The following is a 20,241-nucleotide window of genomic DNA, read 5'->3' on the forward strand; positions in this document are numbered from 1 at the left end:
GTAGAATGTGGGTCGCGTCATTCGCGGGAGTTACTTAGGCACAGTAGCACTGGGTCACAAGTTTCTGATGAACCCCACACGCACCTGCTCTAACCCACGTTTTCTTTATGCCCTCCTGATTATGGTCTTTTCTGTTCTGCAGGTATCGTGTCACTGTGCACTGAATATGTCTATGGTCACTTATATATCATTCGGGCCTTATTCTGTTCTTTCTCACTGTACACTACTGTGTAGATTGTTCACTATGTTAGCATTATTAATGTCACTACATAGCCGTATTTTCTTTGGGTATCAACCGCTGCGCTTCCTGGGCATGAGAGGTGGGCCCCACGGGGAGCCCTCCTGAAGGGGGCAGCGCACTGTCCGTAGGGGCGTCACTGCCTGCGTGGTAGTCGTCGTTGGGGTGCAGGGAGGCCCTCCAATCTGGGGGCCTCCACCTGAGAGGCAGCCCTCGCACTGGGGCTGTGCCGATGGGGTGCAGGGAGGCCCTCCGGTCTGGGGGACTCGACCTGTGGGGTGGTCCTCGGGACTGGGGCCGAACAGCTGCAGGAGGCAGGCCTGGTGCCTTTGGCTCCAAGGAGAGAAAGAGCCTGGGTTGTCTGGGCCTGAGGACTGCTGGCCAGACCTGGGAGTCCGGGGATTGTGGCCACCTACAGGAAGAAGCGTCGCCTCCGTCAGGTGTCCGTCAGGGACAGAGGCCTCCCAGGGGTAAGTGGTAGGGCTTGGACTGGGCCACGCCACCACTCCGCCAGCACCTCCGGGGAATTGCTCCTGTGGGGAGACAAAGGGCGTCCCACGCAGCCGAGAGGAAAGGGGTCGGCTGCGCAAGGGACCTCCTGCTCCGGGAGAGCCTTTGGAGTCACGAATGAGGGGCGTACGGTGGCCACTCCCTCCCCGTCACGTACAGTGGCCGCTTCTTCCCCATCACGTACGGTGGCCATGAACGCGAGTGCTGCTCCTGAAGGAGGAAAAGGCAGGAGAGGGGTGCACAGGGGCAATGCCCTCTCCGGTGCATGCTGAGGGGGGCGCGGTAGCACAGTGGTAGCGCGCCGGACTCGTAATCGAGGGATTGCGAGTTCAAGCCTCGCCCGGGCTGCCGTGCCGGGAGTGGTAGCTCGCTCCTGTAACCCTAGCGGGGCTATATAGTCCAATCCAGGGCTTAGCTCGGGGGAACTCCATTTTTTTTTCCGGTGCATGCTGAGGCCGTAGCCGAGGGTCTACTTACCGTTTCACACACTAAGGCCATAGCTGAGGGTCTACTTACCCTTTCACGCACTAAGGCCGTAACAGTGTGCCTGCCCACCTGCTGGGAAGTAACTGAAGGGCATACGGTGGCTGCTCCTTCCCCGTCTCGTACGGTGTCTGTGAACGTGGTGTTACTCCCACATGAGGAAAAAGTAGGAGAGGAGTGCACAGGGCCAGTGCCCTCTCCGGTACGTGGTGAGGCCGTAGCTGAGGGTCTACTTACCCTTGCACGCACTAAGGCCGTTGCTGTGGGCCTGCCTGCCCTTCGGGAAGTAACTGAGGCGTTACTCCCGTAGTAGGAGGTAATAGTGGATGAGGGGCGTACGGTGGCCACTCCCTCCCCGTCACATACGGTGGCCTTGATCGCAATTCCACTATTCCTCTCTCTGCCAGTTGGGGCGCGTTCAATAACTAACGCCCCGAGGCCGTCCCCAGAGGTGGCTGTGACTGAGGGGCGTACGGTGGCCACTCCCTCCCCCTTCACGTACGGTGGCCGTGATGGCAGTGTCACGGGGAAACACCTGAAGGGCGTACAGTGACCGCTCCTTCCCCGGTACGTACAGTGGCCGTACCACGGTGTTGCCTGGGACTGACTCTAGATCAGTCCCACGCCGAACCTGCTGCAGGCTGGCCCGCCTGCAGGGTCGTTGTCTCTTCTCGCTCACCTGGTGTTGTGACAGTTGCGGGGAAGACGGGCTCTGGACAGGGGTGTCCTGGTGACCCTCTTGTCCTGGGTCACTAACCCCACCATGGGGTCTTCCTGGGGTGGTGGTGGGGTGGAGGTGTGGTGGTGGCTTGATGGTGGGGTGGGGGGTGGCAGGGTGAGTGGTCTGGCGGCGGTGGGTATTTTACCATCCTCCGTGTCAAAAAAGTCACGTCCCCGTGACTGGAGGTGGTATGTTGTGGTGGTGGATGTCTGGTGGGCCAGGTTGAGGTGTCGTAGGAGGTTGGTCCAGTGGAGGGTGGTGGGGTTTGGCTCTTGGTGGTGGTTGAGAGTGAGCCGGAGATAGGATGGGTGGTTGATTTGGCGTAGGAGATGGAGAAGCTGGTATGTTGCCCTGATCCTGACATGGAGGCGGTTGTGAGGTTGCCATAGTACCCTCTCAATCTTCATCTCTGGTGGTGAATTGGGGAGTTTCCATGTTGCTTGATGGAGGGGGAGGGTGATGGGGGTGGTGTTTGGGGTGTGGGTGGCATGTGTTGGGGAATGGGGAGCAGGATGGGCAGGAGATGAAGGTGTGGGGGTGTATCTAGATGGTGGGCAGGAGAGTCATCTTGATCTGGTGGTCGTGGTGGTGAGGGTGGGCATAGGTGGTGATGGTGGTTGGGCACGTGGTGGCATGGGCTTCCCGTCATGGTTGTGGGCAGTTGTTGGTGGTGGTGTGGGGTGGCTTGTGTAGTGGGCATGGTCGGTGGGTAATAGGTGGCCAGGAGTGAATGAATGGGTGGAGTGGGTGGCAGGTGGGGTTGGTGCACGTGGGGAGTTGGTGGGTGATGTGTTACGTGGGGCGGTGCGTGGTGGGGTGCGGGTGGGGTGTGGTGGGAGTTGTGGTGGTATGGTGGTGGTGGTTGTTTCCGCAGCGGTGAAGGTGGGAGTTGGTGATGGGTGGTGTGGTGCGGTGTTGGTGGTGGGTGTAGTGGGCGGTGATTGGGAGTGGTGGGTTGCAGGAGGTGGGGTAGCCATAGGAGATGTAGGCGGAGGTGAGGTTGGTGAAGGATCAGAATCGGAGGAAGGTGGTGGAGGGTCAGGTGAAGGTGAAGTGGGGGAGGGGGTTCATGAGTATGGTGAGGTTGAGGGTGGGGTGGGGGAGGTGAGCAAGGAAAGAGAGGCGGGTGAGAGTGAGGAGGAGGAGGGTGTGATAGGGAAGGCGAATGAGTTGGCCGTGTTGGCGGGGAAGATGAGTGGTGGGGAAGTGATGGTGGTGGGTGGTGCGGGGTGGTCGGTGGAAGGAAGTAGATAGGAGGAGGTGGTTTTGGGAAGTAGGTTAGGGGAAGATGAGGTAAGGGTTCTAGGAGGCCTGTGATTGGGGAGGCAGGCTTTGTGTTGGGGAGGAATAGGAAGTGGGGGGGCGATAGTGGTGGAGAAAGTGGTGTGTAAGGTGGGAAGGTTAGGAATAGGAGAAGGCAAAATAGAAGAGATAGTGAGAAGGGAGGAGAAGGAAACATGACTTTTCCCCCTGTCGTAGACGGGGAGATGTGAGGTGGCCCGCGTCATTACGGTGGGATGCGGGGGCAGTGGGGGGGTGCCTTCTGTGCCTTCCTCGTCTTATATTCATTCTTTGAGGCTTGGGGCAATAGGCGTATGGTGGGGAGGCTTGTAGGCGCTCTTGTGTTGTTTTGCTGCGCCGGGCAGCTTTTAGCTGCTCACGGATGTCGTGAATTGGGCACTTGGGGCAGCAAGGAGAAAATTCCCACGGATTTATGGCGATGAGATCCGTGGGGAATTGCTTGATTTGGCCGATGCATTGGGGGGAGGAGTGGACAGCTAGAAGGCGCCTTACTAAATTGATTTCTTTACTCAGGTCTCCCGTTGGTTCATGTATTATAGTGTTCTTTAATGAAACCAGGGAGGATCCTGAGGAGTTTGTGGAATATAAGTTGTTCCAGGGTTTTTGCGTCTGTGCCCGGGTATGCAGCGGTGATGAGCCGCCTAGCCTGGATGAATGTGTCATCGAGACTTCCGTCATATGTGAGGGCATCCAGTTGCGATAAGGCTACAACTGTGCCCAGAGATGGCGTCACTGCCTGTTTCACAATGTGGGCGAATTGATCCCATGTTAATTCTGGGACGACTTTTGGTGCAACAGTGGCGATTATTTTGCCCAGGTTAGGTAGAGTGACGGTTATCTTTTCTCTGTCAGAGTCGAACCCGATATCTAGGAGGGGTTTGACCATATCCAAATATACATCAATGTCTTATTGCTCCGGGTTGAATTTTGGCAATTGGATGTGAGGTTTGGCTGCCGTTGTGCAAGTTTCCTTTTATTGTTACTCCGTGCTTTATTTGGATCCAGAACCACCGATGGCCACCAGTGTTATGCTGGGTCTTTTTAGTCCGACCTCTTGTCCTAAGAACACCAGCTACTGAGCGGGGTCCTCTTTCCGGACCGGAAGTAAAGCTCCCACAAAGGAACAGGACGTAAAAACCAGGCAGTACACTTTAACACATCTATTAACTCTGACACCGTGACAATATACAAAAAGAGATATTGGATATGTGTAAAGACAGGAAACACAGGATTAGCCTTTAATACAATGGGTAAGATTACACACACAGTAAGTCACTCTTCACTTGTACAGGAATATTTAGTACTAATATTACAGTACCCGAATAATATGCTTTGGCAGAGATGGCGTTTTATTTACTAAGTTCGTTTCACTAGGGGAGGACGTGACCAGGAGTGGGGGGAATGAATACTGTATTACCATAAGTGGGTAGAATGTGGGTCGCGTCACTTGCGGGAGTTACTTAGGCACAGTAGCACTGGGTCAAGTTTCTGATGAACCCCACACGCACCTGCTCTAACCCACGTTTTCTTTATGCCCTCCTGATTATGGTCTTTTCTGTTCTGCAGGTATCGTGTCACTGTGCACTGAATATGTCTATGGTCACTTATATATCATTCGGGCCTTATTCTGTTCTTTCTCACTGTACACTACTGTGTAGATTGTTCACTATGTTAGCATTATTAATGTTACTACATAGCCGTATTTTCTTTGGGTATCAACCGCTGCACTTCCTGGGCATGAGAGGTGGGCCCCACGGGGAGCCTTCCTGAAGGGGGCAGCGCACTGTCCGTAGGGGCATCACTGCCCAGGTGGTAGTCGTCGTTGGGGTGCAGGGAGGCCCTCCGATCTGGGGGCCTCAACCTGAGAGGCGGCCCTCGCACTGGGGCTGCGCCGATGGTGTGCAGGGAGGCCCTCCAGTCTGGGGGCTTTGACCTGTTGGGTGGCCCTCGGAACTGGGGCTGAACAGCTGCAGGAGGCGGGCCTGGCTCCTCTGGCTCCGAGGAGAGACCCTGGGTTGCCTGGGCCTGGGGACTGCTGGCCAGACCCGGGAGTCTGGGGACTCTGGCCGCCTACAGGAAGAAGCGCCGTCAGGGGTGAACTGCGGCGTCGCCTCTGTCGGGTGTCCGTCAGGGACAGGGACCTCCCAGAGGTAAGTGGTAGGGCTTGGACTGGGCCAGCAACCACTCCGCCAGCACCTCCGGGGAATTGCTCCTGTGGGGAGACAAAGGGCATCCCACACAGCCGAGAGGAAAGGGGTCGGCCGCGCAAGGGACCTACTGCTCCGGGAGAGCCTTCGGAGTCACGAATGAGGGGCGTACGGTGGCCACTCCCTCCCTGCACGTACGGTGGTCGTGAACGCGGTTTTGTGACTCCTAGGGCTTGCAGCTGAAGGGCATACAGTGGCTGCTCCTTCCCCGTCATGTACGGTGGCCGTGAACGCAGTGGCTGCTCCCGAAGGAGGAAAAGGCAGGAGAGTGGTGCACAGGGGCAGTGCCCTCTCCGGTGTGTGCTGAGGCCGTAGCCGAGGATTTACTTACCCTTTCACGCACTAAGGCCGTAGCCGTGTGCCTGCCCACCTGCTGGGAAGTAACTGAAGGGCGTATGGTGGCCGCTCCTTCCTCGTAACGTACGGTGGCCATGAATGTGGTGTTACTCCCACAGTAGGAAAAGGCAGGAGAGGAGTGCACAGGGCCAGTGCCCTCTCTGGTACGTGCTGAGGCTGTAGCCGAGGGTCTACTTACCCTTGGACACACTAAGGCCGTAGCCATGGGCCTGCCTGCCCTTCGGGAAGTAACTGAGGCGTTAGTCCTGTAGTAGGAGGTAATAGTGTATGAGGGGAGTACGGTGGCCACTCCCTCCCCGTCACGTACGGTGGCCGTGATCGCGGTTCCACTATTCCTCTCTCTGCCAGTCGGGGCGCGTTCAATAACTAACGCCCCGAGGCCGTCCCCAGAGGTGGCTGTGACTGAGGGGCGTACGGTGGCCACTCCCTCCCCCTTCACGTACGGTGGCCGTGATGGCGGTGTCACAGGGGGAAACAATTGAAGGGCATACAGTGACTGCTCCTTCCCCAGTACATACAGTGGCCGTACCACGGTGTTGCCTGGGACTGACTCTGGATCAGTCCCACCCCAAACCTGCTGCAGGCTGGCCCGCCTGCAGGGTCGTTGTCTCTTCCCGCTCACCTGGTGTTGTGACAGTTGCGGGGAAGAGGGGCTCTGGACAGAGGTGTCCTGGTGACCCTCTTGTCCTGGGTCACTAACCACGCCGTGGTGTCTTCCTGGGGTGGTGGTGTGGTGGTGGCTTGGTGGTGGGGTGGGGGGTGGTGGGGTGAGTGGTCTGGCGGCGGCGGGTATTTTAAAAAACACCACTTATCATTATTCTTAACAAACACAGGAACAAAGTTTTTGTAGTATTTGTAGAAAAACACCACTTATCATTATTCTTAAACACAGGAACAAAGTTTTTAATGACCCTTTTCCTGCAAAGTTGAGGCACAAAGTCCTTGTTGAGGAATGTAGCTCTCTCACATGTGCTAGTGCTTGATCTCAACACTGGACTCTGCGGCTCGCACACCGGCAATTGCTGATGAGTGCGGCACTGAGTGAAATCGTCCATAAGCATATAATGTAAGCGATTTTCACTCAGCGCAATGAATTTGGCAGAGGGGACAGTTTGTACATAAAAATCTGTATCAGGGACTTTAGAAGGCAGAGAAGTGATCCGAAAGACATCAAAAGTGTCTGCCGGGTCACCCTGAACCGGACTTGGTAAGTAGAAGCGCACTGAAGCGGGAGTCTTGCGAGGCACTACCTTAACGAGATCCCTATATAACGCATGGTATTCAGGACGAGCAGGGAAAAGCAGTCCTGGTCTCATTAAAGAAATATTATTTAAAACTTCCAGCAATAATGTATTTGGCACGATGTCCGCACTCAGACGAGCTTGCATCATATTCTGAAGGCCTAACTTAATCCTCACATGATCGGCAATGATATCCGACAAAGCTAACTGAAGATTAAGAAAAGCTTCAAATATGCGAGCTTTGCCTTCTAACTCCAAGGTTTTTATGGAGAAGAGCCTAATTACCACATGTGAAACATTAGCTGCCCGCTGCAATTTAGTAATTGCAGCATGAATGTGTGACATGTCTCTTATAGTCGTATTTAGTGTTTGGGAGTGAACATTTAACACTCGACTCTTATTCTCGGACATCTGTTCAAGCTGACCCAGTCTAGTGTGGATTTTGTCCACCTGATTCTTGGTAGCAGTTCCAAATAAAGCATTAGCAACATTGCCAACAAGATCAATTGCGCCTCTAGTTCTATGACCTGACAGTGGTTTATCCGATAACAAGTAATTAACAGAAGTCTTTAAGTCATTAAATCTAATATTGAATTCACGTTGAAATGAAATCAGTCTCTCTTAATGACGACACAAGGGTGGATGAGTTGTCCATGTGATCTATCTTCCACTGGACAGAGTCAACCAGATCCTGTGCCTCAGTAAGAGGTCGGTATAACTCATCCTGTATTAACAAGACAGGGACAACATAGTGATTTCCTGTTGAAATAAGTTTGGAGACTGGAGAGTAGATGAGGCCTGTTGGAGCAGGTTTTTCAACGTGGGGGTCAAGGTGCCTAGTCTTTCCTGACACTACGACTGCAAGCAGCATAAACTGGAACAAAAATAGAATAACATGACTAGTATAACTTATTCTCTACTTGCTTTCCTGTCAGTGTGTTCTATTGGCCTGTCCATAACTAGAGGTAAGTCTTTTACTGTTGTGTGTGATTTCAGGCTGTATCTGGGGGCCGACGCAGGGCTGAGGCTGCTAGCTGGGGAGAAACGATCTGGCGCCGGGCTGACCACTTTACTCGGGGACTCCCCGTCTCAACTCGCCTCGTGACTGCTCGCTCCGTTTTCTATCTCACCTCTATCCTCGCTCTCATCTTCACTTCTACCCTCACATTCACTTTCGTTTCTACTTTCATTATCACTTTCGTTCCCACTCTGCTGAACTGGGTTGGCACCACCCATGGAACTTTGATTTATTGGCATGTTGGATGATTGTCTTGCACCGCGGCTAGAAAACGGAATGGTTGTTAAATCATCTGAGCCGTCCTCACCATCGCCATCAGCATCATCATTCTCATGTACTGGGTATGCCTGACGCACGTTCTTATTATGCTTAGTGGTGAGGCAAGATTCGGGGACTATTCGCACACGATCAACATGAAGGGTGGAGACGGCTCCATCCTTCACACGTCGTACTTTAATTACAACATCGCTAACACTCTCTGTGACTGTACGGTCCCGCGTAGAGAGGCTGTAACTTCCTAGCAACTCCCCGTTTAGGAATCGTGCATACATACACTCTGTCTCCTACCTTGATTGGTTTCACTACAGCTTTTTTAGCCCTATAATTCTCATTCTCGGTACTAGCTCGGTCAAAGTACAATTGACATCTTTGAAATACCTTAGTGGCCATGGCTGCTAACATGTATTTCGCATCATCTACATTGTAATGAGGTTGAGTCTCATGTATTGTCTCATAGGGCACCTGTGGGTCCCTCAGGTACAACAGGAAATAGGGCGAGTCCCTGATCAACCTGTTATATCCTGAATTGTAAGCCATGCATGCCACATGTATCATCCGGTGCCAATGGTTTGCATTACTTTCGATCATCGTACGCAAGATTTGAATGACAGTTCCGTTCACTCGTTCTACTAGTCCAGTCGTAGAAGGGTGATACAGGGTCGTAGTGACGTGCTTCAACTTCAATATTTCCGCAATGCCGCGTAAGGTAGCATTCACGAATTCCGTTCCATGGTCTGTGACCAATTGTTGGGGAGTTCCGTGAACGCAAACAACTCGCTCCACAAACACATGAGCTAACTCTTCCGCCGTCTTTGTTTTCAGTGGGTCAGCAACAAGAAATCCAGTTAGTGTATCCATTACCGTAAGAACATATTTATGGCCAGCCTCAGACATATTTAACGGTCCTATAATATCCATATGGACCCGCTACCATGGCGCTGGCACACCTGGGTACCTCATAAATGGAGCCAGGGCATCCCTCGACCTCTTAGAGGTAATGCTCTGTGTGCAGTGCCGACACAAGTTAGTGATATCCTTGACCATAGTTGGCCAATATGCAAATCTTTTGGCACGTGCGATAGTTACCTTGGCACCACCATGTCCTGACAGTGGCAAATGATGGGCTAAGTGTAATGCTGCTGGCACACTTTCTTCAGGTACAACCACCTGTAATACATCATTGTCCTCGTACGCACGAGACTTGGTCCTATACAACAGACCATCCTGGAGGAGAGAGAACTGTTCTACTGGGGCAGCCAGTTTGGGGGCCTGAAGGGCATCTCCGCGAAGATACCGCTTCAATGATACCCAAACCAGATGCGCATCTTGCTGCTTCCGCAGTTCGTCAAGATTCCAGCTAACAGTGTCGGTATCGGTCACGCCCCTCGTAACAGTTATAAGTTCTGCATCTTCGTCTTGCTCTCTGCGAAAATGTGACAAGGCATCAGCCACTCGGTTCTGGTGTCCTGGCAGGTAGGACACCTCTAAGTCGTATTTGGCAACCTGTATCTGCCATCTAGCTATCCTGCCGGAAGACTCCTTCACATTAAAAAGCCACGTGAGGGGTCGGTGATCCGTCTGCACAATCACTTTGTATCCCAAGACAAGAGGCAGATTTATCTGCAGTCCGTACACAATACTTAAGGCTTCTTACTCGATAGTGGCGTAATTAAGCTCAGCTTTATTTAGTGCTCTACTAAAATATGTCAGCAGTCTAAGGTGTCCATCCTCATCTTTCTGTTGTAATGCCCCACCTATAGCAGTACCGCTCGCATCAGTTGTCAGATAGAATGGCTTATCCAAAGAGGGAAACTTCAGTACAACGTCATCAGTAAGATTACTTTTCAGACTATTAAAAGCTTGATCCGCCTCATCGTTCCACTCGATTTTTTGTTTACTGTTTTTTACTTCCTTCTTTCCACGAGTCAACTTTGTGAGAGGCAGAGCAATCTTAGCATAATCACTCATGAATCTACGGTAGTAATTAATTAGCCCTAAGAAAGATTGGAGTTCCTCAGTGTCTTAGGAACGGCAATTTCCCTTATGGCTCGGACTTTATCCGGCTGTGGCCGCAATCCTTCTGCAGAAATTATGTGTCCTATAGGTAAGACACTTCATCTTTAAAAAAAACTGCACTTCTCCAACTTAAGAGTAAGTTGAGCTCCCTTAAGTCTGGCAAGGACCTCACCTAGGTTCTGTAAATGTGAATCAAAATCCTTACCATAGACAGTTATGTTATCCAGGTAAGTATGACTGATACTCCCTGTCAGTCCTTTCAGGACTTCGTTAACGATCCTTTGGAATGCAGCAAGGGCATCTTTTAAGCCAAACGGTAGACTATTATATTCCCAATGACCGTCTGGTGAGGAAAATGCGGTCAGCGGTCGTGACGCCTCATCCAGAGGGATCTGATGGTATCCCTGCCTCAGATCCAAGCTACTGAATACAGTATTTTCTCCTAACTGGAAAAGAATTTGTGCAATGTTTGGCAATGGAAAGGGGTCTGATATTATCTGCTTATTCAAGTGGCGAAAATCGAGACAAATTCTCAGTCCACCATCCTTCTTGGCCACCGGGACCAAGGGTGAACAATTTGGTGATCTAGAGGGACGTATTATGTTTTGCTCCCTTAATTCATTCAACTGTTACCTGAGAGTTTCATGATACTTAACCGGTATTTTATAAGGACGGCGGTTTACAGTCGGTCCTGTAGCACAGATATGATGGAGGAAATAAGGTGTAGTATTCAGTGGCTCATCAGGCAAGGCAAACACCTGAGGATGCTTTCGCACTAGACGTTTAAGAGCATCGTTCTCTTTGCTATCTGGTGGACACAACTCATCTACTTATAGAAAAAGTTTAATTAATCTTTCTTCTCCGTGTCACACTAGTTATTTGCCCTTGCTCCTCCTGATTCTCGTCCCACATTATCTCCTCAAACGGTTCTATTGTCCCCATCCTGTACCTGCCAGATATACTGACCCGGTCGGGGGTGGCGTTATTGTAGGAAATATAAACCCTGGATTTTCCTCCCGCCTCGCTCGGGACTATCTGTACAATCCCTGGCCACAGCATAGCGGCAAAAGTACTACCAGGACTAGGTGAGAATAACCCAAAGGACCACCCTGAAATTTCAGTCTCTAACGGGATCATACCACTCGTGAACGGATCGATCACGATTGTCTCACTCATCATACAACGTCCAGAGATATACTCCTGGTCGTCAGATAAGCCGGTTTCGACTACAGTCAAGGAGGAAGTGTCATCTATGCGAAGATTCTCCTCTCCTGGCTGTAATTCTACCTTCTCCCCATCGATCTCTATACACAACGGATCTGGTGTAATATATATATTCCTAGCGAAAATAAAATCGGAACCTAGAAACACTGAATAGTACATTGTAAGTTCCTTACCACTATTAATTCACTCTCGTAGGTGCGGCCAGCCAGCCCTATAGGCAGGTTAATCACTCCTACCACCTCAAGCTCATCACCACTTGCGGATACTAACCTCCATCCTTGATATGGTCTGAGCTCAGGCTTAGTCTCACTCAAATTCTCATAGGTTCCTTGGTTAATGAGCGATCGACATGCTCCGGTATCCAAGAGCATGGGACAATCCCTCATTTCACCAAACGCTCCCTTAACTATCACCAGGTCCGTTCCGTACATCACTGCAATTAGTCTTTTTTTTTTTTTTTCACTAGCATTTGCCATGCACTATTCGGTGCGATGAGTCACACTCTTACAGTGATCACACCACGGTCCTTGACCAGGGTTATCCACTTTAGCAAAGTAATATATGGCAAAGTGCCCTGTAGGAAATATTTTCCCCCAGAGCAGTTGCGCTCTCTACTTTTATCATAGTTATCCCTGGTTAAAGGCAGAGGAAACCTTGGGACCGTTGTTAATTGTTCAAGTGGTTTTTATAACCCAGAAATTACGTTCTTTTTAATAATTCTTGTTATTGATAAATTAAATGCTACTGCATTTAACCTTGTTGGACAACTATACATTGTAAATACATGTAATTATATGGAATTTTCCACTGACCTAAACTGCATCTGAGTGTTAGATGACGTGGCGAGGATGAAAAAGGATCTTCGTGTTAAGCAGATGTGGAATTAAGATATTTACACAGTTTAAGGGAATATTTGGTTTAACTTTAGTTTAATTAAAACTAAGATTAATTTGTTAGATTCGTCCTGTACATATCATGATGTAATCTAACTGTATTTAGTACTGTAATTAATTAATAGTTGGCAACCTACCATTCTATGAGGGAGGTAGATCCTGCCACACACCGCACTCTGTTCCTAGTCATACCGGTACTCAAGCTAGCACGGTTGTACATACACACCTTAAGGACGCTTGCTTGCTCAAGCAATTACACTAACCAGCCCATCGTCATCGGTTAACGATCACTCCCTCTTCAATAGCTAAGTAACCTTTACGAATTGGCCAATTCAAGGGGGGATTAGCTATGAGATAGGAGAGAAATAGTTATTGTAGGTGAGTTGAAGTTGAGTTGCATTTCACCTAACTCTATGAGACTTGTTTGATTTACTTAAAGACAATTTTATGGAAGAGTAACGACCTACGAGTTGTTTACCAGAAATTTCATACATAGCGGTGCCCGACAGGGATACCGACTTGTATATATTAAATATTTTTCACATGTTGGTGCCCAGAAAGAGGGCCCCGATTTGTTTACCAGAACCTATAAATATTTTTCACTTGCCCCGTTCATCCGCAGCGGTAACACCTGAACTTCTGTCTGTCTTTCACTGACATAGCGTTATACTGGTCTCGCGAGACTGGTCTCGGGGCGAGGCAACGGCGTGCTCGATGACCTGTCTCACCACATCTACCACAGTTTCCTTGTCCAGTGGAGGACTTTACAGTACTCTCTTTTTCCATCTTAATGAAGCTCTTACTTTCGGAGGGACCTAATGTCACATGAGCGATCACGTCACGTCTCTTTTCCTTTGTCACATTATCCTCGGCCAGTGGAGAGTTGCACTGCTCCGCCCACGTGATTGCTTTATTTTACGAGTTTATCGGGGTTGTCATACTCGCCAGCCTCAATCGTAACCCTGTACTGACTTGGGAACATTTCCATGAATGTATTAATGGCAGTGTACATGGTGTACTCTCCGAAGCTAGGCCTAATGCTTGTGATTTGCTCCGCTAGCTCTACTAACCGCGACCAGTAGTCAGTGAGGTGCTCGCCCTGATTTCGACGAGCATGTTTCAGTGCCAAATGAGCAGGTTGGAGAGCTTGTTCGGGGGAGTACAGGTTTAGGAGAGCAGTTTTAAAACGATCCCAATTACCATGTGATTCATTAATGAATCTTTCACCCCTACAGTGAGGGCCACCCAGTGAAAACTCCCTTGCCACTTCAAACCTGCCCTGCAGGGTCCATCTGGGTCCTGTTGTTTTGTTTTCGATTTCTCTAATCCATGTACTAACAATTGGTTCAAAGGTCAGCCTGGGTACTCAGCTAATTTAGTGTGTTTACTGGCAATGAAGTGACTAAGTCCCTTGACTCTAAATACAGGATCTTTTTGATTTTCCGAGATCACCTCTGAAAGTCGGTCAGAAAGGACAGTGATGCCCTCAGTCATATTTGCTTCAGCCATTTCAATTGCTGTATCAGTTAAGCCAAAAAGGATATTCTCGTCATCTGAACTAGAGTCGCTACTGAATTCCATACAACGAGTTTGAGAACCTAGGTGTGGAACCGCTTAAAATTAAAGGTTTAATTAAGCCTTCAATATCCCATTAAGCTGCCACCATTGTCGTATCTTACACTCTCTACATAAACCTTGGTATGCTTCGCACTCAGTCTCGCCAAGTACGGTGAACGGCTGCCACTAATGAGTAGTTGGTAGCGTGTGACAGTAGCAGCAGAGTGTGGAGACAAGCCCAGAGGGGGCCTACAACCTCGTAGGTTAGGACAACAAGATATTAAATACCCCTTTCTGCCCCAGACTCCCTCCCGGACTTCCAAAAATTAACAGTTCCACACTAAGGTTACAAAACACAAAAACAATTTTTACTTTAATTTTTAACAATCTGATACACAGTATTTGCACTACTTTGGAAACAAGTTACACAGCTTATAACATTAATCTCCTGAGTCTCATCTCGACACAAGGGAAGTCTCAATCGCTTACTTACGACTTGACAGCAACTAAGTACTTAACTTGATACCCATATATGACTTCAGTCTACTTATCCAAAAGACTAGACAACCATCCATGAGTGATAAAGGTTCACTTAAATGTTATAAGTCTTACTCTAAGTTAATTCTACCACTTAATTAATATTCGCCACGACCTGGAACATACGCGTCAAATAATATTGCTGGTTTTTCCGAGTAGTGACTGCCGGTACTTTACTTTAACGGCACTTATTCACCTTGTGTTACTCTCCCACAAGACTATTCTTCAAATGCTTCTACTCACCAGTACCGCAAAGCCCATGGTCGTGGCTGTTCTTCCCGTCTGTCCCAGCTGGACACAAGACAATTCTATCTGAATGCCAAACCCTCTCTAGCCCCATCTCTCTCATGAGCGTGCTTATATACACCTCCATACGGATATTGAGTCACTAATACACCATACTCCATCCCAGTATACACCCTCTGCTCTCATTCACTGGCACACCATTATGGGTGGAGATTTCACAGATGACAGCCACCCCCGAGACCCCAGGGCACTCCGAGTACATTAGCCTCTGCATCCCGGCCCCTCAAGAGCTATTATTAATCTACGTCCTGGGTGTTTTTTGCCCCTTACATAGTCACCCTCCTTCTCCCATCACTCCCTTATTCATTTATTCCTGTGTTTCATCTTCCCTTTCCTCTGCAATTCTCTCCAGCCCTCGCTGTCTCCTAGCTCCCTGTGCTCTTTCCCACTCCTGCTGGGCACGTGCCAAAACCTCAGCACCATGCTTACGTCGGAGTGTTTTAAACACTGCCTTCAGGAACTTCTGATGCTGGCGATTCATTGTCCTATTGTCCCCTGCTCCATATTTGCCTGCCTCACATCCGTCTTCTCCTTCACTCCTCCTTTCTCCGCCTTCCTCCTCTCCCCTTCTACTCCCACTCGACCCAGGCCTCGGTCTGAAGGGGCCGTGTGAGGAAGAGGTGGATGACGTCAGGAGCAACGGTGTTTAGGTGGGCGGCAAGTACTTGGTCGTTGCATGCCCGACAGGCGCCCGGTGCAGGGCCTCCTGCCGTCCGTGGCCCTAGCACTCCCCTCCTGCTGTTCCGTGAGTAAAAGACCCTGAGGTTGTTTGTCCCCTAGTGTCTGGGAAGCCTCTACCCCAGTGGACCCGCCCCCCTCACCCCAGTGTCTCCACCCCCGTGTTGCCTCCCCACGTGGAATAGCGAACTCCCCACCAATACGCTCACATGCAGAGTATGTGGTGCTAGGCCACGGGCCACCCTCAAGTGTGACTACCCTCCCCCAGTGCTACATACGGACAGACAGCATCAATGCCGCACCCCTTCCTCCCCCTTTCTGCTTTGACCATATGAAGTGAATAGAAAGTGACATATGAAGTATACTCCCAACCTCCTGTCTCGTAAGGAAGTCTGTATCATCATTTCCTCCCCCTTTCCTCCCCTCTGCCCCACGTGCGGATAGATCGTGGATGCTATATTCTCTCGTCCTATGTAACGGACACGTAGCATAAGGATAGCTAGGGTATCGTTTGTGTCACGCGGATGCATATAACTAGCATAGGGAGCCGTTTGTGTTACACGAATATATATATATATATAATATAAAGGACTTGAGTATATACTGTCGTCGATGTCACGCGTTTAGGTATATTGAGATATACTTGGTTGTCTCCGTTATATATCTGAGACCAAGTGCACCTGGTGTATTGTATGAGCCATATGTACGACACTGTGTGGAAATCATCATATGTAAGGAAAGGTAGAATACTGTGTAAAGGTCAAACTCGCTGAACTAGGTGGAAATATTTATTGTAAGGGTTAGTCTTCTGAGATTATCTGGTTATTAAATGTCCCATGGTTTTGATCATGGGTGTGTATGTAATTGTCTATTGTTAATATATAAGTGTGCCTTTGACCAGTTGTGTTTGGATTTTCCTTCCTTGCCTGTGACTGACTCAGTCGAGAACAAAGAACCCAAGGTCGCACTGTACCTGAACCCGAGAAGTCGGGCCTCAGAATACGCTGCATAACAGCTAGACAGTTAGATAGGATGGTAGACAGACAGGTAAAGAGGAAAAATGTTATCTTTTAATCTATTTGGCAACTGTCTATATGTAGGCCTGTACCCCCTCCACAATATGTCTACCCCCGATGTATATATGTCCCCCCCCAATGCATACATGCCCCCACTAAATTTGCTAGGTCAGCATGCTTTCCCACGCCTGAAGACGGCGTTATTGCATCAGTTGATATCAGGCAGCCTGGTCGGGTAGACTGTTTTACTGTGAGCTTGTAATAAACTCCTTATCTAGCTGTTTGTACACGGAGTTTCTATCACCAAAGTATTGCAAGTTACATTTGGTAGCAGCGGTGTTTCGAACCATCACATTCTGCCCGCCTCCTTGGATTTTTAGTGATACAACAAGATACACGACGTCTCGCATCTGCCAGCCTCGCCCCTCCTCCGTGCCTCTAGTGGTGTCATACCTTGGCTGTGCTTTTCGAGTGTACCATTTTTCTCACCAGTGCTCACCTCTCAATCCACCGCACCCATACACCTTGTTCCTGACCGCATGTGTCGCCGTCGCCGACCTACGCACCTGTTGCACCTGTTCCCAGCACCTGTTCCGGACTCATCATAGCTCCTGCCCCCACGGTGCCACTTATCACTGTCTGCCCGCTGCCTGCCCACCACCATTCTCTGCATTTGCAACTCACCAGCTCTACATCTGCCTCACCACCCACCACCGGCCTCCGCCGTCGCCCGCATCTGGTCTGCATTACGGAGCCTCCTAAGACCGCCACTCCCTGCCGGTGATTCATCGCGGCGTCTCTTCTCCTCTCCGCCCAGCTGTCTCTACCCCGCGGCCCAGCCCCGCCCAGCCCCGCCCCGCCCCAGCCCAGCTACGCCCAGCCACCCTGCACGTCATACATCTCGACACTCCCGTTTCTACTGTGTAACTATAGTATATCTTTCCTTTCTATAGAGATTATCCTCGATTTTCTCTACAGATTGGTTATTGTAAATATTCCATCTCATTTCCATTACCCCGTTTTCATCTTCACCTCCGTTATTTATACTCCATCTCATCCTTCGCATTTTATTCAAACCATTCATCCCCGCACCTTCATTCATATTTTCACGCCTAGTGTATTCCATTCTCTCATTGTTATTTATATTGTTACATAGCCTATGATTTCATCATCCTTTGTGTAATTTTAACGCACAGTTGCTGCATGTTTGATCACGAGCGTGTTCTGCCTCAGTCCCCCCCTTCTACCGTTATAGTAGAGTAAGTCGTTCCCTCTGTTATTCATAGCGGGATTTTCAGCTCTTTGTCCCCATGGCTTCATTTGCGCGTCCTTCTTACAAGTTGTATCAAGCTCTCCTGGCCCCTATATAATGAGCTCAGTCTCTGCATCATTGCCACTTAGATCTGCTCCTCATTTTGTTCACATCTCTGTCCTCCCCTGTACAGTTATTATTATTGTGAGTGCTCAAGAAATCTCCAAACATCTAGCAGCTGTGTGTAATTTGAGTATAACTGTTATTGCATTTTTTCTTGTACTGTGTAGCATAAGGTTGATTCTTGGGCCTAGTGAGGTTTTTGATTAATGTTGGGTTTTATGTCAGTCATTTTTGATAATAGTTTGTATCTGTAATAATTTATCTGGCATTCACTGAGTATTATCTGGTATCTCATTTTATCAGGGCTGACTTAGATAAATTTACTCTTTCGTGTTAATAGAGGCTATTGCAGTTAACCATATATTTAACCTGTTTTTGCCATTACATTATCCTTATGAGTCCTGAATGTTTTGTTGTTAGTTTGAGCATTAAACTTTAACTTGTAATTTTACCTAACTCTTTTGTTTTGAACCTGGAACTTTACGGGACAGTAGTGATTTTTAGTATTCTCACTTAAAATGTACATTATCTTTCTCTGTTCCGTAACATAAATTTGGCGACCTCTTATCAGGATATTCAGGATATTATCATAAGGATATTGTTTGATATTTTGTGACTGTGATTTATTCATGATGGCTACTATTACTACACTTGATGAAGCCAAAGATTTTTTGTCAAATGTGCAAACAGTGTGTGATGTAGAAAACAGAACAAAGAATGAACTTAAGCTTGTTGCTCAACAATTGGGAATTGCTGTTCGCTCTCATCATTCTAAAGATCAAATTGTTGACATGATTAATGAAAGCTTGTTTAATGTAACTCCTCCAAATGAGCAAACGCAGATTGAATTAGCTAAGTTACAGCTAGCCCTGCAGGAGGCTAAGGCTAAGGAGGCGGAGGCTCGTGTTAATGAGGCAAATGCTCGTATTCAAGAGGCACAGGTACAGGCTCAGGCACAAATTGAACTTGCCAGGATTCAGGCAGACCATGAGTATCGCATGAAACAAGGTGGAACTGGATCATCTAGCTCTGATGATTTTGATGTGGCTAAAAATGTTAAACTTGTCCCACCTTTTAACAAAGTATTTTCAGTTGTTTGAGAGGGTAACTACTGGTTTTAATTGGCCTAAAAAGTATTGGCCAGTACTCCTTCAAACTGTTCTCACCGGTAAAGCTCAAGTAACTTATGCATCTTTGCCTCAGGATCAATCTGATAATTATGATGTAGTTAAGAGCTTGATTCTTAAGGCCTATGAGCTTGTTCCTGAAGCCTATAGAGTAAAATTTAGGACAACTTACAAGCAAGATAAGCAATCCCATGTTGAGTATGCAAAAATCAAAGAAGATCTGTTAGAGCAGTGGTTAAATTCTAAGAATGTGGATTCTGATTTTGACAAATTTAAGCAGATGATTTTGCTGGAGGACTTCAAAAGGTGCATTAGTAAAGATGTAAGCCTATATCTTGATGAGAAAAGAATAGATAATTTGTCTGATGCTGCAGTTTTAGCTGATGAGTATGTTCTCACTCACAAAAGATATTCTAGAGAAAGAAGGAAAGCTGAGAGTAAGTACGTTGCCTCTACTCAGAGTACAGGTAACAGGAAAGAGAATAAAGATGATGTTTCTCAGGAAGTAAATACCAGCTTCACCTCTAGATTTCAGAAAAGTAAATGTACTTATTGTAGTAAGCTTGGTCATACTACGGAGAGATGTTTCAGGAGACAGCGTGATGTGAACAAAAAGGAGTCTTTAAATATTCAGTCAATTGGTCTAGTGTCCACTCTTGAGAGTTCCCAGAATTCTTTAACTGAGTTAACTGAACCTGCTTTGATGGGTAACTTAAATTCTCATGATGGAGCTCCTCTTTTGAGCAGTAACGTGGGTGACACTCTCAAGAGTTCATGTGCTAATTTCCTGTCTGATGGTTTTGTCAGTCCTCTGGACAGTAATGACAGGAAATCAGTTCAAATATATCGTGATACAGGTGCTTGCCGATCCCTTATGCTGACCAGTGTTCTAGGCTCTAATGTTAATTCCTCTGATGAAACTGTAATCTTACAAGGTGTAGGGAATAATTACTTCTCTGTCCCTCTGTGCAGAGTGAATTTAGAGTCTGGTTTTGTTAATGGTTCCGTTATTGTTGGGTTGGTTGAGACACTCCCAATGTCAGGTGCAACTTTCTTACTTGGAAATGATATTGGTGGAAGTCAAGTGTGTCCAGCTCCTCAGTTGTCTAGTGAGCCAGTGGCTGCGGCCCAGGATTGTGATGTCCCTGATGTGTTC

This window comes from Coenobita brevimanus, chromosome 66, assembly GCF_032717465.1.
Source record: "Coenobita brevimanus isolate Jiangsu-jjx chromosome 66, ASM3271746v2, whole genome shotgun sequence".
NCBI classification, from domain to species: Eukaryota; Metazoa; Arthropoda; class Malacostraca; order Decapoda; family Coenobitidae; genus Coenobita; species Coenobita brevimanus.